The sequence below is a fragment of the Ctenocephalides felis genome, unplaced genomic scaffold (genome assembly GCF_003426905.1).
Source record: "Ctenocephalides felis isolate EL2017-DRISC unplaced genomic scaffold, ASM342690v1 CF-g0.4_SCAFFOLD_01886, whole genome shotgun sequence".
Taxonomy (NCBI): domain Eukaryota; kingdom Metazoa; phylum Arthropoda; class Insecta; order Siphonaptera; family Pulicidae; genus Ctenocephalides; species Ctenocephalides felis.
In genome coordinates, this window is record NW_020538040.1 from 51,359,733 (window position 1) to 51,379,810 (window position 20,078).

The following is a 20,078-nucleotide window of genomic DNA, read 5'->3' on the forward strand; positions in this document are numbered from 1 at the left end:
AAGGAGGGATTATATGACTAGTCAACGACAATGTACTTTAAAAGTATACTAATGTGCTAACTAAATATGTGACAATTTTTTTATCATCTTTGTTATTACAGATTAGTATAAAAAATTAATAAAGATACTTTGAATAAAGTTTAGCAAGTTTTATCTTTCAATCAAAGATAGAACCCGAGAGATCTTACACAATTAACTATTGTATTTTCCAACTTCTCTATGGTAATTTATGGATATATTTCTAATATAAAATATTTCTAAAATGAAAATTTAATATCTTTTCGTTTTAAAATCGTCTAATGGCAGTACCTTCTGTAAAAAAAATCTTGGATTAGTGGTTGGTGTTTTGGTCTTCCAATCAGACGGTTTCGTTAGATTCGATTGAACCTTTCGAATTTTTAGTTACAAGAATTGATAAGTCACTATTTGTATTTAACTTACGGGCCTATTCTGCTGCACAGCTAACCAATGTTATGGAAAGCCATGTTACGCTCCAACTTCCATACATTATGCTACTGAATCATACTGAATACTATCAAAATGTCATGAATTTGCTGTGCATACAGAAATTTTACACATAAACTGCAACATCACTGATATGTTATGAAGCTGGGTCAGAAAGACCCGGTTATCTAAGATCGTTTTTTTTGACATTTGTGCGGTTTCTAGGTTAGATTTTCTATCTGACAACCTAAAAAAAACCCTGACTCCAAGGCAACCACATAGATTTTGTCAATATTTAGTATGGAAAGATCTCCATAACATAGCCTTACCATAACATTGGTCATTAATGGCAATCTAGATTAATTCAATATCATCTGCTCAATAATGACACAATTACCGGTCAAAATCATGTTTGCACCAGAAAAAACTATTATAAAAAGAAAATGTTCATTGTTTTTGTAGAAATTGTCCAAATAAATAAGAGTATTTCATAAACTGGGTAAGTGGATTTTTTTAAAACATTCCAACAGCTATAAGAACTAAGGATACTATTGGCTGTTCATGAGTTTCGTACAAAGTACGTTTGTTTTTTATAGATGGCAATCCAAACACTTAGTCTCTATATATTTTATATTTTAATTATTACAATTATTAAAATAGTAATGACTTTTTATTGGTGCAGCAATGCCGTATCAGGGCTATTTTCACTTGGAAACATATTGCTATCAATATTTTCAAGCGAAAAACTTTACCACTACTGCTTGACAACAGGCTGACCAATGCGGGATCGAACCCCGTGACCAAGGTGATAAGTGGATTTATTAATAATTTTTTCTTGAAATACTTACTACAAAGCCAAAAATCACACACACACACATCAATCAAATTGTTTTTAAATTTTGACCTCTAGCACAAAAATCATGAAAAAATGAACTTAAAAAACTATTGAAAATATTTTAAAATTCCTAATATTATAATTAAGAAAACAAAACAAACAAAGACTTTCTTTTATGCCGACAAAAACAATTTTAATATAGCTTAGGCAAAATATGCAACTTTAAAACTACAATATTTATACTCACAGCAAAAATGATTTTAATGAATATTTTAAAAGTGAAATTCGAGTGAAATTATATCCAAGTTTGAAACCTAAAAAATTTTTTGTTGAAAAAAACGCAAATCTAAGACCCTAATTCTGGGAGAATTTCAATATCAAGCATGATAAAATCGACTAATTTTATAATTTCGCTTGCAATCCAATCAATAATAAAAATCTGCAACGCTATGTGGAGCATGGCATAAAATTTTAAATCGGGTAATGTAATAAGAAAATTAAATTATAAAATAATTTAGAAATCTAGACATTTTAATAACTAATTTTATGTTTTACTACCATTATTACATCTGAGTACATATTTCCTATGCAAAAAGCAGGAATTCCTCAACACGGAGAGAGTATCTCTTCAACCATGTATTGCTTAGAAAAAATATTAATCTTGTTCTCAACTCAGGCAATCAATCTTACTTGGCATTACAACTTGATTAAAATATGATTATATTAATTAGCGTACGATAGATTACTGTGTTTTTTAGTTTCGTACATGTATCTTTCGAGAAAAATTGAATAATTTCTTGTTTGACTAACTATAATATTTTGCATACGTATTATATAATGTAATTCTGATAGAAAAAATTTAAAATCAAGTAAAAATAAAGAAAAAGATATTTTTAATATTTATCGACAAACAAAATTTAACAAAGGCATTACGACCTAGACAATCCATAGTAGTAAATAAGCAATAAGTTTTTACAACTAATGATTAATAATAATTCTAAGGTAACTTGAAGACAAATTAAAAAATAAATATGTTATATTTAAATAATTTAAGTAAGTGCAGCAATTGCAAATTGTAAGATGTTATTAAAATATATTTAGAGAATCAATATGAATGATTTATATTATCTATATTATATTAATGACCGTTGCTTAACTGTTGAATTAAATTAATTTCGAAGTTAAAAAAAAATAATAAAATCATTCGTACACTCTTGTTGCATATTTTTTCTCATTGTCAGAACAATGGCATTTAGCAATATGGTTTGCTATCTGATTTTTGTTAATAATATAATAATATTATTATATTAAAAATCCTATCAGTTGTAAAATTTATTAAATACGTAGATTTTTAGGAAGCAACCCAACCTAGGTTTGTAAACCTATTTCTCTATTTGATAAATTTCATTATTTTAATTATAAAAACCGGTGACACTACTGCTTGACAATAGATTGTCCGAGGTGGGTATCGAACCTGCAACATTTTTATTAACTGGACAAAGCTCTAACCACTATGCCACGAAAAAGCTCTATCTGATTTCAAGCACTAAATTATTTGTTTAAAAATAACGAAAAATATAAATGAATTTCAGAATTCTAAATTATACCGTGATGAATACTCAATGAATTCGATCAGCATAAAACCTTACAGAATTAATCTATGGTTAACTAATTATAACACTGAATTCCATATCGAATTAATTTATTCTAGTTATATATTTGTAATCGAGGAAAATAACGAAATTCATTTCACGTACAATTTTTAAGAACAACGAAATTATTTCTTATCTATCAAAACTTTTTCTTACCCTGTTTCTTTAATTTCTGACAACAATATGATTAAAATGTAAAACATTAAGATATAGAAAATTATGTACAAAAATAAAAATGATGAATAGTAATGATAATAGTACTTAATAATTTGCACAAGTTAATTCATTAAAAAAAATTAGCTACATTGATCGCATCTGATAAACTCCATCCAATAAACGACACAAAATCCATCCTGCTTTCTCAATTAACATACTAATTATGCAAACAATATATCACAGATGTCACGTCAATTACTTAATTAACCCATCAAATGCAGTATGCATTAATTATCCCGAATACAATTGCACCCAATTACCATTGATTTAAATCAATCTTTCGTTTCGTTCTAAGAACAAACACGATTGTCGCTGACAAAATGATCCCACGTGACTCCATCGAGCCCGCAAATCCGTACAAATTGCTCGTGTACAACAAAGAACCTGCGACCAATGCATAACATTTATTTACATAATCGTTTATTGTACGGATTCTTAGTCGGGCCATAAAGTACAATCATATCCAGGCGTGTCCATGCTACACAATATAAGTCTCATACAGGTAAAACTGATGTATCTGTATTGTTAGACAGGAGTCTGGTAGACAATTTCGAATGACTCGAGAATCAATTGGTTCAAAAGTTGAAAGGCGAAGTTTTGGATTTGTCTTTTGAAATTTTATCGCGCTAATATTGAATATTTTCCCGTAGAACTTCGAGTGATGATGGTAGTGAATCAAAATTGTTCAGAAGAGACCTTTCAAAGAAAAATTTTTTCGTAGGGTATGTTATAGTAATGGGCCAAAAATCGAAAATGAAAATTTTTGCATATCTTCACGTTTCAGACTTTTCTGAATATTTTGGCATACCTCAGAAAAAAATGAATGTGTGTATGTGTGTGTGTGTGTGTGTTTTGTGTGTCAGGAATTTTTCGTCCACGTTTGATCCGTGGTTCAGAAAATATTCGATTTCTGTTGATAGGGAGATGTGCTGATTAGTTTTTGGCAAAGGTGGGTTCAGTCGTTACGGAGATACAGACCAAAGAGTGTGGAAAATAGAAATCGAGTATTTGAGAGAACGAAGTATCCGATTTGAATGATCCAAAAACATTCAAATCGTAATGATGGGAAGAAGTAGTGATTATTTTTTAGCAAAGACAGGTCCAGCCATTTTGAAGATACAGAGTTATATGTACAAAAAATGGCAGTTTTGGAGAGAACTAGGCATCCGATTTGTATTTAAGATAACAAAAATTTTTTTTCTTTTTAAAAACTATCAATTTTTCGGATAAATTCGATTTACTAAAGATTTCCGCTTGTAAATTCCGAAATTAATATATATTTTATTTTACTCTGCGGCATCCGAGTGGAAAGGGTTAAATTATTATACAAAAATACAAATTATTATACAAAAATCTAAATTTTAGGAAGCCAATTCTAGTCTATATAGGACAACCGATGGATTAACTTCTACCATTACAATTTATTACACATTAAAAAATATTACAACAGCTTATAAACTACTATTAAGTTTGGATCACTATTTAAATAAATAAAAAAAAACATTTTTTCGTTCTATATTGTATTACTATCAAACGTGTGGCTCGTGGACATTCTACCTTTTATTTTATATTATACGTTAATCTTTAAAATCAAATGTTTTTAAGTTTACATTTCATTGAATTTTTGAGCTTAATGTAAATTTTCAAGTTTACATTTTTTTAAAATATGTTATGTCTGGAGCATAGCTCTTACCGATCAGAGACATAGATTCTAATAAAGACTATATAATATAGAAGGTTTTTAAATGTGGTGCTGGAAGCGAATGAAGATAAAGTGAATAAATAAAGAAATGCTCAAAAAAGTGAGTAAAGAAAAAATTCTACTGAGTACGATCATCAATAGAAAAGGAAACTGGATCGGACTCATTCTGCAGAAAAAGTGTCTCTTACACGACGTCGCCGAAAGTAAAATAGAAGGACTAAAAAGATTGGAAAGAAGAAGAATACAGATGATTGACGACTTATACCAAAAGAGAAAAAACAGGGAATTGTAAACCGAAGAAAAGACCCAGAAAGCATGGAAGCAGAAGTTTGGAAAGAAAACTGCATAAAAGTGAATAAAAGTGTAAAAAGGTAAATAATTCTAATAAATGGTAATGGCGGTAATAAACAAAGAAAGAAAACGGAATCATTGATTTGTGGTGCTCCCACATCATGGACCTGCCTTCGGAAAGACTATTGTTAACTTCCCGTAAGGTAAGTTATTGGAATCGTTCAAAAATAGTTTGGCGTTTTTGAAGGTTTTGAACATTTTGGCATACCTTATTTTAGAAAAAATGGATATGTGTGTGTATATGTAGGTATGGATACAATTCTTCGTCCACGTCTTCGGGCGCACGGTTCAACTGATTTAAATAGTTTTTTATATATGATTTATTGGCTTTATAAGCTAGTACATTAGCCATATACTAAATTACATAATATCTACACTATCTCTTAAAGTCTAGTCTTACGTATATGTATATCATTGTTTTCTGTATATTTCTTTTATAATTTTATATTATTAGATTTGATGTAAGTATAAAGAGCACGATATAATCTTGTATCTGTCAGCACTGTTATAAAATTAATTGGAAGGGAGATTTTTTGTTTGATTATTTTCTATGATTTAAATAGTTCTAAAAACATTCGATTCCTATTGATAGGAAGATTGCTAATTAGTTTTTGAGAAAGGCAGGTCCAGCCGTTTAGGAGATACGGAGCAATAAGTGCATTTAATTTGAATGCCCTAAAAATCATTCAATTCGTAATGATGTGGAGAAGTGGTGATTCATTTTTCGCAAATACAGGTCTGGAGATACGGTGCAAAATGTGCAAAAAATGGTAGCATCCGATTCGGATGATTCACAAAACTTTCTGCTTGTGTTGACGAAACGATTGTTTTTTATTTCAATTTTTTTTCAATTTCCCCAAAAAAATAAATTCGACAATCAAAAAAAAAAATTCGGATTCAAAACTTTAAATCAACACTTTAATTCGGTACAATGCCAAACACACCACTAGTTTATTACAAATATTACACATTAATACATTAATTATAATTTATTACATGGTAAAATTCTATTAACCAAAAAAAAGTTAACGAAATCTCACAGTGCCAGACCAAATGCAATTTGATGCAAAAAAAAAATGTTCGATACGTTTCAATTTTCCACCAGCCATCGATCTCCCCGTACACGTATTACGAATACACGTGAAGTAGGTGGGCATGTGTGCGAGACGTGTTAGCCGACAATATAACATGCACGGAGCTCTGAGTAGGCTGTTTTTTTCTTAACAGCAAGCCGCTAGTAATTTAGCCGTTTTGTAATTTAGTATAATTTAGCTGTCAAGTCGAGTTATTAAGATATCACGCGGGCCTGTGCTCGTACATGCCCCACCAGCCCTTCTTGTATCTTGAAAATTCTTAATCGTCTCTTTCTTATGGTATTCTTCTTCGTATAGGGATATGGTCGTGAGACGCATACGTGTCCCGGAGTAATTTTGATTTTTTAGGACAACCTTATGAAATGTTCCAATGCCGAGGCATCGGCATGAAGAAGTCGTTTGGTTTTAAATCAATTAATGAAGCCAGTGAGGTTTTCTTGGTACATAATTCACTATTCTCAGGTGAAAATTGTGTAATATTTAATTCTTGTCTATCTTACTACGGTTGTGCCATGGTACGGTAGTGACAGTCGCCATAGCAGCTGAACTATTTTGAATTTGAAACAAGATATTTTACGAAAGGAGAAAGATGAAGTATGTTTGTTCGAACAAGTTTCAATTATTGCTTTTATTTATTAACTTCCCGTAGGGTAAGTTATTGTAATGGGCCGAAAATCGGAATTGAAAATTTTTACATTTATCGACGTTTTGAAGGTTTCTGAACATTTTGGCATACCTCAGAAAAAATGGATGTGTGTGTGTGTATGTATGTATGTATGGATACAGATTTTCGCCCACGTTTTCGGGTGTACGGATCAACCGATTTGAATGGTTTAAAAAACATTCGATTCCTATTGATAAGGAGATGTGCTGATTAGTTTTTGGCAAAGGCAGGTCCAGCAGTTACGGAGATAAGGAGCAAAGAGTGCAGAAAATAGAAATAGAGTTTTTGAGAGAACGGAGCATCCGATTTGAATGATCTAAAAAAAACATTCAATTAGTAATGATTGGGAGAAGGGGTTATTAGTTTTTCGCAAAGGCGCAGGCCCAGCCATTTCGGAGATACAGAGCTAAATGTACAAAAAATGGCAGTTTTTGAGAGAACTAAGCGTCCGATTCAATTGATTCAAGAACTTTCTGCTTGTCTTACAAAATAATTGATTTTGGATTTTTTTTTTTTTTTTTTTAATTTTTTGTATATCGAAAATAATTAAGATTTTATTTTTAATTCTGACTATAGTTCTAATATACTTTAAACAAATAATTTCAACTCTGCAATTCAGTTTATATAATTCTTATAAATATTAGACAATGTTACAATATTTATAATAATCTATTTGAAAACATTCAATATTCCTCGAACATTTCGTTACGGTACGGGAAGTTCCAGCAATTTGCCTTAAAGCACGATGCCACCCACCCCACTAGGTTTTATTTTTATTCATTCATAAGCAAGCCGTAATCAATTACAATAAATATTATTTCAGGCTCTTGCCAAATTAAGTCGACACCCTACATTCATGATCTGTAGGCCACATTGCTTTTGAACAGTCAAAAAAAATTCTTCGTTCGATTTCTTTTGATAACTGTTACTTGCATACAAATAGATCACTTTGTCATTTTGCTGTAATGTGAACATTAGTTGTTAATTACCAGCAATTAGTTTTGGCTTGGTACGGTTGTGGTGACCAATTTTGTGAGTACGGTTGTGACATGTATTTTTGGTCCTTTTCTGGTAAAGGTTAAACATAAAAAATCTATCTTAACTAAGACAAAATACGAAAAAGAAAAAGAAAATAAATTCAATACAAGAACAAAGATGATTCCACAAATTCTTGTAAACTTTGTATGTACTAAGTACTGCAAGGATGACCATCCCTTTTTTTATTGTATATGTATATTTGGATTCATATTTCGCGCGGGTCTTATGTGATGGCAATACAGAGTAAAATTAATCAACTATGTCACTTTGTATCTCAACAATACCTCATGCAGCAAATAAACATGAATATTTTCAAAATGCTTTAGTTTTGCTTGGCAATTATTATAATATTATATTTTTTATCACCACAGGCTGATAAATTCTTTTATCCATCTTCCAAAATATTTTTTAAATTCCCGTAAGGCAAGTTATAGTAATCGCAAAAAAATCGAAAATGAAGATGTTTATGTATCTTTACGTTTCAAAACCTTCTGAGCATTGTGGCATACCTTAGAAAAAATGGATGTATGTGTGTGTGTGTGCACGTATGTGTGTGCGCATACAAATTTTTCTCGACGATTTCGAGAACACGGATGAAGCGATTTGAATCAAAAAGCATTCGATTCGTATTGATAAGGAGATGTGCTGATTAGTTTTTGGCGAAGGCAGGTCCAGTCGTTCCGAAGATATGGGGCAAAAAGTGCCAAAAACGGTAACTCAGTTTTTAAGACGTCCGATTTGATTAATTCAAAATATATTTACTTGTATTAACAAGATGAAGAACTGATCAAATTTTCATGAAGGCAGGTCTAGACCAAAATACTCAGAAACCTCTGAAACGTAAAGATATATAAAAATTTTCATTTTCGATTTTTTTGCGATTACTATAACTTACCTTACGGGAAGTTAATTATGAATATACGTATGAGTAGACATTATGAATCCGGACACAATTAGAATTCAATTACTCATTCATATTTTAGTTGTGATAAAATAAAACTAAGTAAACTCCGCCATATGTAAAATTTTAGCTATAGTGCCAATAACATAACCTATAAACATAACTAAGGAACCGACCATATTTTGTCTATTTATATTAGTATTATATATTTATATTATATATTTTATGCACAATTACATGTTTACCGGTAAATAATGAATCCAAAATAATCAAATATAATCTAATTACTCACTTTCTGGAAACGTCCTCTCACTGGATTATCACTTTGTATTAAGACAATACACAACGTAATAAATTATTTAATAATTTTGCAAACTGCAGTCCGATTTAAAAACACTATATATAACACAACTTAGTCCACAATTAATATAATATACGAGATGAATCTAACAATATCTAAACTCCAACCATTACTTTAATTGCGTACGATTAAACCACAGAATATTTTATAACCTACTGAACTGAGCAAATTTACACCACGAGGCCGCATGGCATGGAGTGACATCTATCCCCGAATTAGAGTAATAAGTTCTGGCAGGTGGCGCATAATTCAAAATTATAAGTTTCGTGTGAAAGTAATTTTGCAAAAAGTTTTGTACTTTTTTAAAACATTTCAATTACTTAAAACCATCAATTTATTAATGTTTCTTATTACAAAATTGGATATGACCAATGTACTAGAGTTAATTTAAAAAAATATCAAACTTAAAGTAAATGAAATGTCTTTCAAACATATTCCTTAACAATGGAAAGAAACGATTAAAAATATCTAATCATGTAATTATTCAAAACCGCGAGCGAAAAAATTATGCAAAACGCAGCGCCCACGTTTAGAAGATTATGTTACCAAGTGAAAATATTAATTAAAAAATAATTTTAATTATTGAAGAATTATTTAAATCTATGTTATTACATTTCTTTTGCTTCATGTTAACTTTAGCATTAGAAAAAAGATTGCCTGATGTGAACAAATCTATACCATCCAAGTTATTAAAGTTTGGCTCTAATAGTTAATTAGTTTTATTTTTGTAATCATTGGATTTTATTTTTTTGATATTACTGTAAAAAATTAAAATTTATCTTATAGATTTTTTGTAATATAAAATAAATAAATAAACTGAACAATAGGAATAAATAAAACACGAAATGTTCCAATTATTAAAGGCAGTTACGTTTTTCTGATACACAATTCAATATATCCAGTTGAAGGTTGAAGACTATAAAATTTAATATAGATGTACTACATTTTATAAAACTTGCACGTTTCTTAAAAAAAAATTACTACTTTTCGTCATTTTTCTTTGTAATACATTTTTTTTAACTTCCTGTAGGATAAGTTATTGTAATCGTCCAAAAATCGAAATTGAAAATTTTTACATTTCTCGACGTTTTGAAGGTTTCTGAACATTTTGGCATACCTCAGAAAAAATGGATGTGTGTGTGTGTGTATGTATGGATACAATTTTTCGTCCACGTTTTCGGGCGCACGGATCAACCGATTTAAATGGTTCAAAAAACATTCGATTCCTATTGATAGAGAAATGTGCTAATTAGTTCTTGGCAAAGGCTGGTCCAGCCGTTTCGGAGATACGGAGCAAAGAATGCAGAAAATAGAAATCGAGTTTTTGAGAGATCGGAGCATCCGATTTGAATGACCCAAAAAACATTCAATTTGTAATGACGGGGAGAAGGGGTGATTAGTTTTTGGCAAAAGCAGATCCAGCGGTTTCGGAGATACAGAGCTAAATATGCAAAAAATTGCAGTTTTTGAGAGAACTAAGCGTCCATTTGAATGATTCAAAGAACTTTCTGCTTGTTTTAACAAAATGATTGATTTTGGAAAAAAAAATTTTTTGTATATCGAAAATAAATCAGATTTTATTTTTAATTCTGACTAAAGTTCTAATATACTTATATATAATAATTAATACAATTTATAATATTGTACTAATATACAAAGAATTTCTAGTTTGCAATTCAATTTATATAATTCTTATAAATATTAGACAATGTTACAATATTTATAATAATCTATTTGAAAACATTCAATATTCCTTTAACATTTCGTTACGGTACGGGAAGTTCCAGCAATTTGCCTTAAGGCACTATGCCATGCGCCCCACTAGTTATAGTGCAGTAAACGGAGCGTTTTAGGTCTGAATTTTTTTACTGTGCTCCGAATTGAATGAAATTTTGGAATTATGTTCATCTTACCATCAAGTTCAAAAGTGAAAACAATTCGGGTTGCGCCATCACCCCCCGGGGGGATGACACCCCCTCTCAATTGTGTAATTACATTTTTTCAAAATAACGTCGGAAATCGATAGAAGAACTAATTATAAGAAAAAAATGTCTTCTATAGTTTTTCAAAAAAACTAATAATTTTCAAGTTACTGGCCACTAAAGATTCATATATTTTTGGCGTTTTTCTTCGTTTTTTTGCAAATATCTCCTAAAATATACATTTTAACGAAAATCATGTAATGAACAAAATAATGTCAATAAAAATTTTAATAAATCGGTATTACATAAAGTGTTCTAGGGAAAATATTAAGCAAGATTTGAAAGAGCAAAGTCGTTTTTTATTTCGTTCAAGATTTAATTGTTGTATTCAAAGCCATCTAGTGTCGAGGTTTTACATTTTATGCATTTCGGTGAAATTGGGTTTTATAGTGCTCAACATAAGCTTTAAAATGAGTGCTGTTACAAGTTTTTTGCGTGTAAAATGAGTGAGCTATCATGCAAATAAGAAGCATATACGAAGTTTTTTTCTTTCAGATCATATGGTTTAATGAGCGCCATTTCCACCAGAATTAAAGTAATTCACATTGCATCTAGAATTCACTTCACTATAGATATCTTGATAGATTCTAGCAGATTCACTACTTTAGTACAAACTATTTTCAGAAAACTCACGATTTTATAAAAACTTTTTCTTCCAATTTTTTTAAAAATCGAAATTATTTTCATTATATCTCAAAAAGAATAAAAGATACGTATAAAAGCATATAGATAAAAGTCAAAGGGATTTTTCTGGCTTATTTTTGTTTTTTATTATTTTTCTTTCACACAAAAATTGACAGAGTTATGAATGTTTAAAGACTGCGCGGCCGCGCAAATTGGAAAAAAAAGTTTTTATAAAATCGTGAGTTTTCTGAAAATAGTTTGTACTAAAGTAGTGAATGTGCTAGAATCTATCAAGATATCTATAGTGAAGTGAATTCTAGATGCAATGTGAATTACTTTAATTCTGGTGGAAATGGCGCTCATTAAACCATATGATTTGAAAGAAAAAAACTTCGTATATGCTTCTTATTTGCATGATAGCTCACTCATTTTACACGCAAAAAACTTGTAACAGCACTCATTTTAAAGCTTATGTTGAGCACTATAAAACCCAATTTCACCGAAATGCATAAAATGTAAAACCTCGACACTAGATGGCTTTGAATACAACAATTAAATCTTGAACGAAATAAAAAACGACTTTGCTCTTTCAAATCTTGCTTAATATTTTCCCTAGAACACTTTATGTAATACCGATTTATTAAGATTTTTATTGACATTATTTTGTTCATTACATGATTTTCGTTAAAATGTATATTTTAGGAGATATTTGCAAAAAAACGAAGAAAAACGCCAAAAATATATGAATCTTTAGTGGCCAGTAACTTGAAAATTATTAGTTTTTTTGAAAAACTATAGAAGACATTTTTTTCTTATAATTAGTTCTTCTATCGATTTCCGACGTTATTTTGAAAAAATGTAATTACACAATTGAGAGGGGGTGTCATTCCCCCGGGGGGTGATGGCGCAACCCGAATTGTTTTCACTTTTGAACTTGATGGTAAGATGAACATAATTCCAAAATTTCATTCAATTCGGAACACAGTAAAAAAATTCAGAGGTTATACCCTTTTTTCCTCTCCGTTTACTGCACTATTATATTATTGCATTTCTTTTATCTCAACAGACTGATGAATTCTTTTATCCATATTCCTCCAAATTAATAAATAAAGTTAATTGTTTTTACCTCTTCTAATAATTAGTAAATAATAAAATATATGACGATATAAAAGTATATTTATACACTATATTGTTATGTATTGGATTTTTAAGCAAATTATCACCTGTGTCGCAAATACGCACTACATGTGGAGTCTGAGTCACCACCTCTGTGAGGAATGAGACTGAGAAAGAACATTCTTGACTTTTATCTAATATATCATATATAAAAATTGAAATCAATTGTTAATGAAATAAATATAACTAATCACACCTGCTTAGAACTTAGTCACTTTTCATAGCCCAAAATAAATAGATAGATTTACTTTATAATTTGATAAATTTTGTGATAAGTAATAGGATATAAAATCCTCAAGTATTTATAAAATATGAAGTAACATAACCTATAAGATAACCGGTAACATAACCTATAAGAACAATTAACAGAACGACCATAGTTTGCCTATGACATATGTTATTACGTTTATATTAAATTTTATTTGCACAATTATATGCTTACCAAGAAATAATGAAACTAAAATCAACAATTAGAATCTAACTACTCACTTTAAAAAAATGTTCTCTCCCTGGATAAGACACCCTGTAAACTACACTGCTTATACACTATTATAACTTTATATTAAGACAAAAATACACTGCAATAAATCGTTTTATTACGCTGAAAATATAATATTTGTCCAAGATGATTCTAACAATAAACTGTCACCTGCAAACAATACTTTTATTGCGTACAATTTACCACAGAATATTTTATAACCTACTGAACTGGGCGAATTAACACCACGAGGCCGTATGACATGGTGTGACATCTATTCTCGAATTAGAGTAATAACTTTTAGCTGGTGGCGCAATATTCAAAACTATAAGTTTAACTTTGCAAAATTGTACTTTTTTAAATCATTTCAATTACTTAAAACGATAAATTTATTAATTCAATATGTTTCATTTATTAATACTTGTTATTACAAAATCGGTCAAGACCAATATACTAGAATTAAACTGGAACTAAAATTAAATAAATTAGAGTTAATGTAAATGAATGTTTTTCAAATATATTCCTAAACAATAGAAAATCAGAAATCTAAGAAATACACGTCATGTAATTATTTGAAACCGCGAGCGAAGAAATTATGCAAAACACAGCGCCCACGTTTAGAGGATTATTTTATCAAGTGAAAATGTTAATTAGAAAATAATTTTAATTATATAAAAATGATTTGAATTTAAGTTATTACAATTCCTTAGCATTAGAAAAAAATACCCTGTTGTGAATAAATATATAATACCCAGGTTAGTAAATTTTGGCTTATTAGTTTTAATTAGTTGTTAGTTAATTTCGGCTCTGCTTTTTGGAACTTTATTTTTTTAATCATTGGATTTGATTTTTTGATATTCACTTACTGTATAAAGTTTTAATTCATATTATAGATTTTCTTCAGTATAAAATAAATAAATGTGAAACTAATAATCATTTTATTAAATTTAGTATAATTATTTTAAAAAGCCGTACAATTGTAATTGAAAAATCTATCTATGAGTTAAATTTATTTTCGAATTATTTTAAAATTTCCAACAATCATTAAGTTTAATTATGAATTTAGTTTGAAATGTTGATTAAATTTGTAGGATTATGCTTTCGATTCATTTGAAGATTTTGTCATACAAATTCTCATTTTTTTAAATGTTTGTTTGTGTGTACGGATACAAATTTTTGTTGACTATTTCTGGAACACGGATCAACCGATTTGAATAATTCAAAAACCATTCGATTATTATTGACAAGGAGACGTGCTGATTATTTTTTGGCTGAGGCAGGTCCAGGCGTTTTGATGATACGTGGTAAAACGTGCCAAAAATGGTAATTCAATTTTTATGTAAACGGTGCGTCCGATTTGAATGATTCAATTTTATTTATCAACATTTTATTTGTATTGACAAAATGAAAAATTGATTATTGGGAAGGCGGGTTCAGTGGCTTCAAAGATCCAATAAAAAAAGTAAAAAATACTTTATATAAAAAAATAATTATTTTCGAAAAAGTAAGTCAAAGTTCCAGCAATATGCCTTGGCACGATGTCACCAACACTACTTTGATTAATTTTAATTTAATTACATTTAATAATTGTTTGCACAACGACAAGTCCTGGCCAAATGGTAGATGGAATGGAACTTTAATTCCATTCAATTTTTGCGAAATACTTTTAACAAATAACCATTATAAACAATAAACGTGGGTCGAAAGTTCATGTAACACTTACGGAATAAGATGAATAGAAAGATTGCAGCGCACGAGCTGGTTTATCACGATTCTCCATGCAGCGAGAAATCAAACACATTACGTTAGAAAATTTGATGCGGATATCGTATAAATTATATGCACATCAAACTGATAAGATTTAATATAAAATGTTACTTATTTATTGTCGTTTTCACCGAGGTACGATAGTGGTGGGGTACTTTTGGTAAGATACGATTTGGGAGAAGGGGGGGGGGAGTCAATCACAATCTTGTGTAATCAAATTAAGAGCATTCAAAGTCAGTTACATCCATAAAAATATTCTAGGTAGCAACGTGCTGATTAGTTTTTGGCCGTGGCAGGTCCAGCCGTTTCGAAGATACGTGGTAAAAAGTGCCAAAAATGGTAATTCAATTTTTGAGATAACGGTACCTCTGATTTGAATGATTCAACAAACTTTTATTTGTATATATAATATACAATATAATATTTCAAACTCGTTGTTGCGAATATAATTTGTACATGTCAATTATTAATATATCCCCTTGCAAAATAAAAACAAATTATGATTTTTTAAAATGTATATCCAAAATTTGTTTTCCAATGCGTATCTTATAGTTTTAAAAACAGAGTTGTGTAATGCTTTGCTAGAATCTTATATCTGATTAATTGAAAAAATAAATTATTGATATAATTAATATTATTGATAGTATCTTAGTATTGATAGTATATCTAATACTATATTATTTAACATTAACGATGTGATCTGAAGATCCAGTATAATACCCAGCCAAATTCAATGCTTTTTTTACAAACTATTTTAACTAATTTTGCGGTTATGATGTAAATAAAAATTGAAAATAATTATTTAAAAAACTTTGCAGACTATTTACAAAATTTTATGACAAAAACCAATATAATTCCATAATTCAAATACTAGTCTAGCCAATATTTTAATTGAAATTATTCTATTATCAATTTTAAATAATATATGCTATATATACCAAATTACATCGATACCAAATTAAATTTTACTTGAAATTTAATTTCAACGACACCCAAAATTCTGAGTCTTCATTAATAAAAGTCGCGATTTATTTATATTTGCCCATTTAAAAAGCAAAAAATTGCTTAATCTTGATTCTTATTATTGATTTTAATGTTAATAAATATTTTTGTTCTATTAGAATGCATTTGCACAAGTAGTGTACATATGTGACTCAAATTTTGGGAGTAAGTTTCTTTTTATATTAATTTTGTGGTTAGATTTTTTGATTCATCACTGCGCTTCCAAACACATATTTTAGATCAGTGACGTTAAGATTTAACCACAGCAGTATAATCGTAGAAACCTAACTTTCATTGTAAAATACTAGTATATTTAATGATTTGTAATTACCAGTATAATTGTGTTATTTTCTCAATTTTCTTTAATACATACCTTGCACTTTAATTCATTGTAAATTATCTTGCTGCGCTTTTCCGCCGTCTTGAATCTGACATATTTATCGGCATGAGTTATCGAATTAAATTAAGAGTCATTGTAATTTCATATCTCACTAATAAAATTGTTATCATCCCATATGTAAACTTTCCATGCCTGTAAAAAACCAATAATGAGCACCACATAAAACAGTACGTGATTAGAAAGTTTACGTTAATTCCAAACACAAGAGTAATCTTTTTATCATAATTTATTATTTGTTTACATGTTCTTAAACTAATTTGTTCTATTCACAATTTCTTGTATAATATATATATATATATATATAGATTTATTTTTTTAAATAATTTATTGCGGTGATATTGTATTTTAATTTATATATATTATTAGTTTTAACTTATACTCTAAATGATATTTTTTTATTCTACATACATATAAATACATTTTATATTACAGTAATTTACATAAATATAAATAATCATATACACGCTACAGCTCATGTCTTTTCTCGTTATGAATATATAGTGATCACAAATAAACTTAAAATATTGATAGTACGTAAAATTTCGATCGAAAGACTTGTTTTTTATATTTCTCATTGTTTGATTAGTATTAGACCTAACGGAAATTTAGCCAATATATAAAAAAATGGTAATATAATGCTTAATAAAAAATATTCAACAACATAACAAATAAACCGAATATTATATAATTTTTAACAATCTGTTCTATTTTTAGTCAGTTTGCGATAAATAAATATATCTATACAAGACCTAATGCAATTCTTTGATAAATAGGGTAGAGCGGGGCACAAAGGTCCAACTTCACTTTAAGTAATAAACACATAACACGTATCAAACAAGCAAATTCGTACTATGTTCCGTAAAATTGCCAATTAATTCCTAATTCTAGAAATGTGTTTTCTGCTATTTTCCTAAAATTTGTCATCTGTTTCTTTTTACCCCATAGGCGGGTTAAAATGGGATAGCCATGAGGCAAACAGATCCAATGTCTTATTTCTAATTGTATAGGGATTTTAAGAAATAGTAGCTACAATATTCAAACAATGCAAACTATAGATTTCATGAACACATGTTTTACAAAGATAACAATGTATATAACCTTGATCTGGCATTTCGTCAAAAATATTTATCAGATTTGGAATAACTATTAATTTAATTTATTTCTTGTAAATTGCTTTTTGATCTGAACATTAAAATTTTCTATTTTTATTATTAACCTTTGCCATAGTTAAGGTTCAGTTGGTCCTTCTTACCATGTCAGCTCTTGTAAAGATTATATAAAAACATCTGTTGGATCAAACTTGAAATTAACAATCTTATAAAATAATTAAATGACGCATACTTGAAAATTAAATCAAGGTCTCGTAAATTAAACAACAGTGCTCACAACCAAAAAACTAACAACGAAGGAGAATCCTTTTGTTATAAATTTTCAAACATGATCAAGTATCTCCTGATAGCGACGTTGCTTGATTTGAGACGATCGCAAATTATATATCCTTTTCCCTCAACTTTCAAATATCGTTGTTGAAATTCCTAACTTTACTTGTTTTTGATTTGGGTGGTGAACCTTTTTACCCGCGGACCTTTAAGCCCGGATCTACCCTACTCATTTTGAACTAAAGACAAAAATCTATGATATTGTCTAATCGTTATGAAAAAAACTTTATTATCGCGTATATTAGGCATATATACGAGTAAATAAATTTTAGATAATTAGTTGAAACAAATTATATTTTAGAAGACTAAACTTCAAACTTCATTTTAAAGTTTTAGATATAACTCAAATAGCATTCAGTCGAAGGCAAATACTAACAATGTGAAAAGTATCGAGTACCATATTCGTATTATTAATCTTTAAAGCAAGATTACATAAAAACCAATAGTTATTATAATATAAAACTATAAAAACCGTTGTACAACATTTGGTCGAAAATTTTGATGTCATGTCGCGACACATAGGTCTTACCAATTTTTTAAACTAGCTGTAAGTGGAATTCTGTCTTAAGGCAATTAGGGCATCGTGCCTTAAGGCAAATTGCTGGAACTTCCCGTACCAAAAATTATTATTTTTTTAAAAACGATTAACATTTTTGAAAAAAATTTAATTAAAAAAAAAATAGATTGGAGAAACTACAAATTTGACAAAAAATTACTTTTTTTTTGAAAAAAAAAATTATATGAAAAAAAAAATTTTTTTTTGAATACGAAAAATTTTTTTGAAAAAAATGTTTTCTTCATTTTGACATATTTTGGAAATTCTGAACTTTTTTTCAAAGCAATCGCACTGCTTGAACTGCATAGAGACGAAATGTCAAAGCGCGCATGTGCCGCGCCGCCGTCTAACGCATAAGCATTGGTACGGAACCCATAGAAATGTAAAAAAAAAATACTTATTGTTAAAATCTCTCTAAAATATCTGATAATTTGATGTGCATATGTCTAATGATCATTTTTAACCGCCGAATGGCATTTTTTTTTTACTTTTTTCATTAGATCTCCGAAACCGCTAGACCTGCCTCCATGAAAATTTGATCAATTCTACATCTTGTCAATACAAGTAAAATGTTTTTTGAATTATTCAAATCGGACGCTCCGTTCTCTTAAAAACGGAGGTACCGTTCTTGGCACTTTTTGCCCCGTATCTTCGGAACAGCTAGACCTGCCTTTGCCAAAAACTAATCAGCACGTCTCCTTATCAATACGAATCGAATGTTTTTTGAATTATTCAAATCGGTTGATCCGTGTTCCCGAAATCGTCGACGAAAATTTGTATCCGCACATACATACACACACATACATACATACATACATACATACACACACACACACACACACACACACACACATACATCCATTTTTTCTAAGGTATGCCAAAATGTTCAGAAGGTTTTGAAACGTCGAGAAATGCAAAAATTTTCATTTTCGATTTTTTTGCGATTACTATAACTTACCCTACGGGAAGTTAACAAGCCCTTGCTCAAATACTATTATGTACAAAGCAAATTTTCATATTAGGTCATGAAATTAACAAATTTATAACGTATATATAAGCATATCACTTTGGGAAAATTTGATAAACATTATTTTCACGATATCAATAAAAATAAGAAAAAATTATAAATAACAAAGTCAGAAATTCGTCTTATCTATCACTATATAAATACACAGTCACAATGAGATTTCTTAATAAATCTTTTTCTTTACATATATGTACACTATTTAATGTACACCGTCTTATTATTAAATTTATTATTATTTACATTGATCGTTATTATAAAACTTATTGATATGTACGGGCCCAGTTAAAAATTAAAACTCATACAACAATAACATATGATGGATTTTTTACAATAGCGCAGAGATTAGAAATTGACCTTTCGATTATAAAG

The 20,078-nt window shown here is 29.2% G+C and overlaps 1 protein-coding gene across 1 annotated transcript in view; it reads right to left on the reverse strand.

Moving 5' to 3' along the window:
• The window catches only part of LOC113375064 (kinase D-interacting substrate of 220 kDa B-like), a 78,954-nt gene extending 69,638 nt beyond the window's left edge, over window positions 1-9,316 (reverse strand). The window contains exon 1 of the mRNA XM_026615015.1: window positions 9,190-9,316. The gene's annotated coding sequence lies outside the window, so the exon portion shown is untranslated. The remainder of the gene's footprint in view (window positions 1-9,189) is intronic.
• Window positions 9,317-20,078: the final 10,762 nt, after the last annotated feature.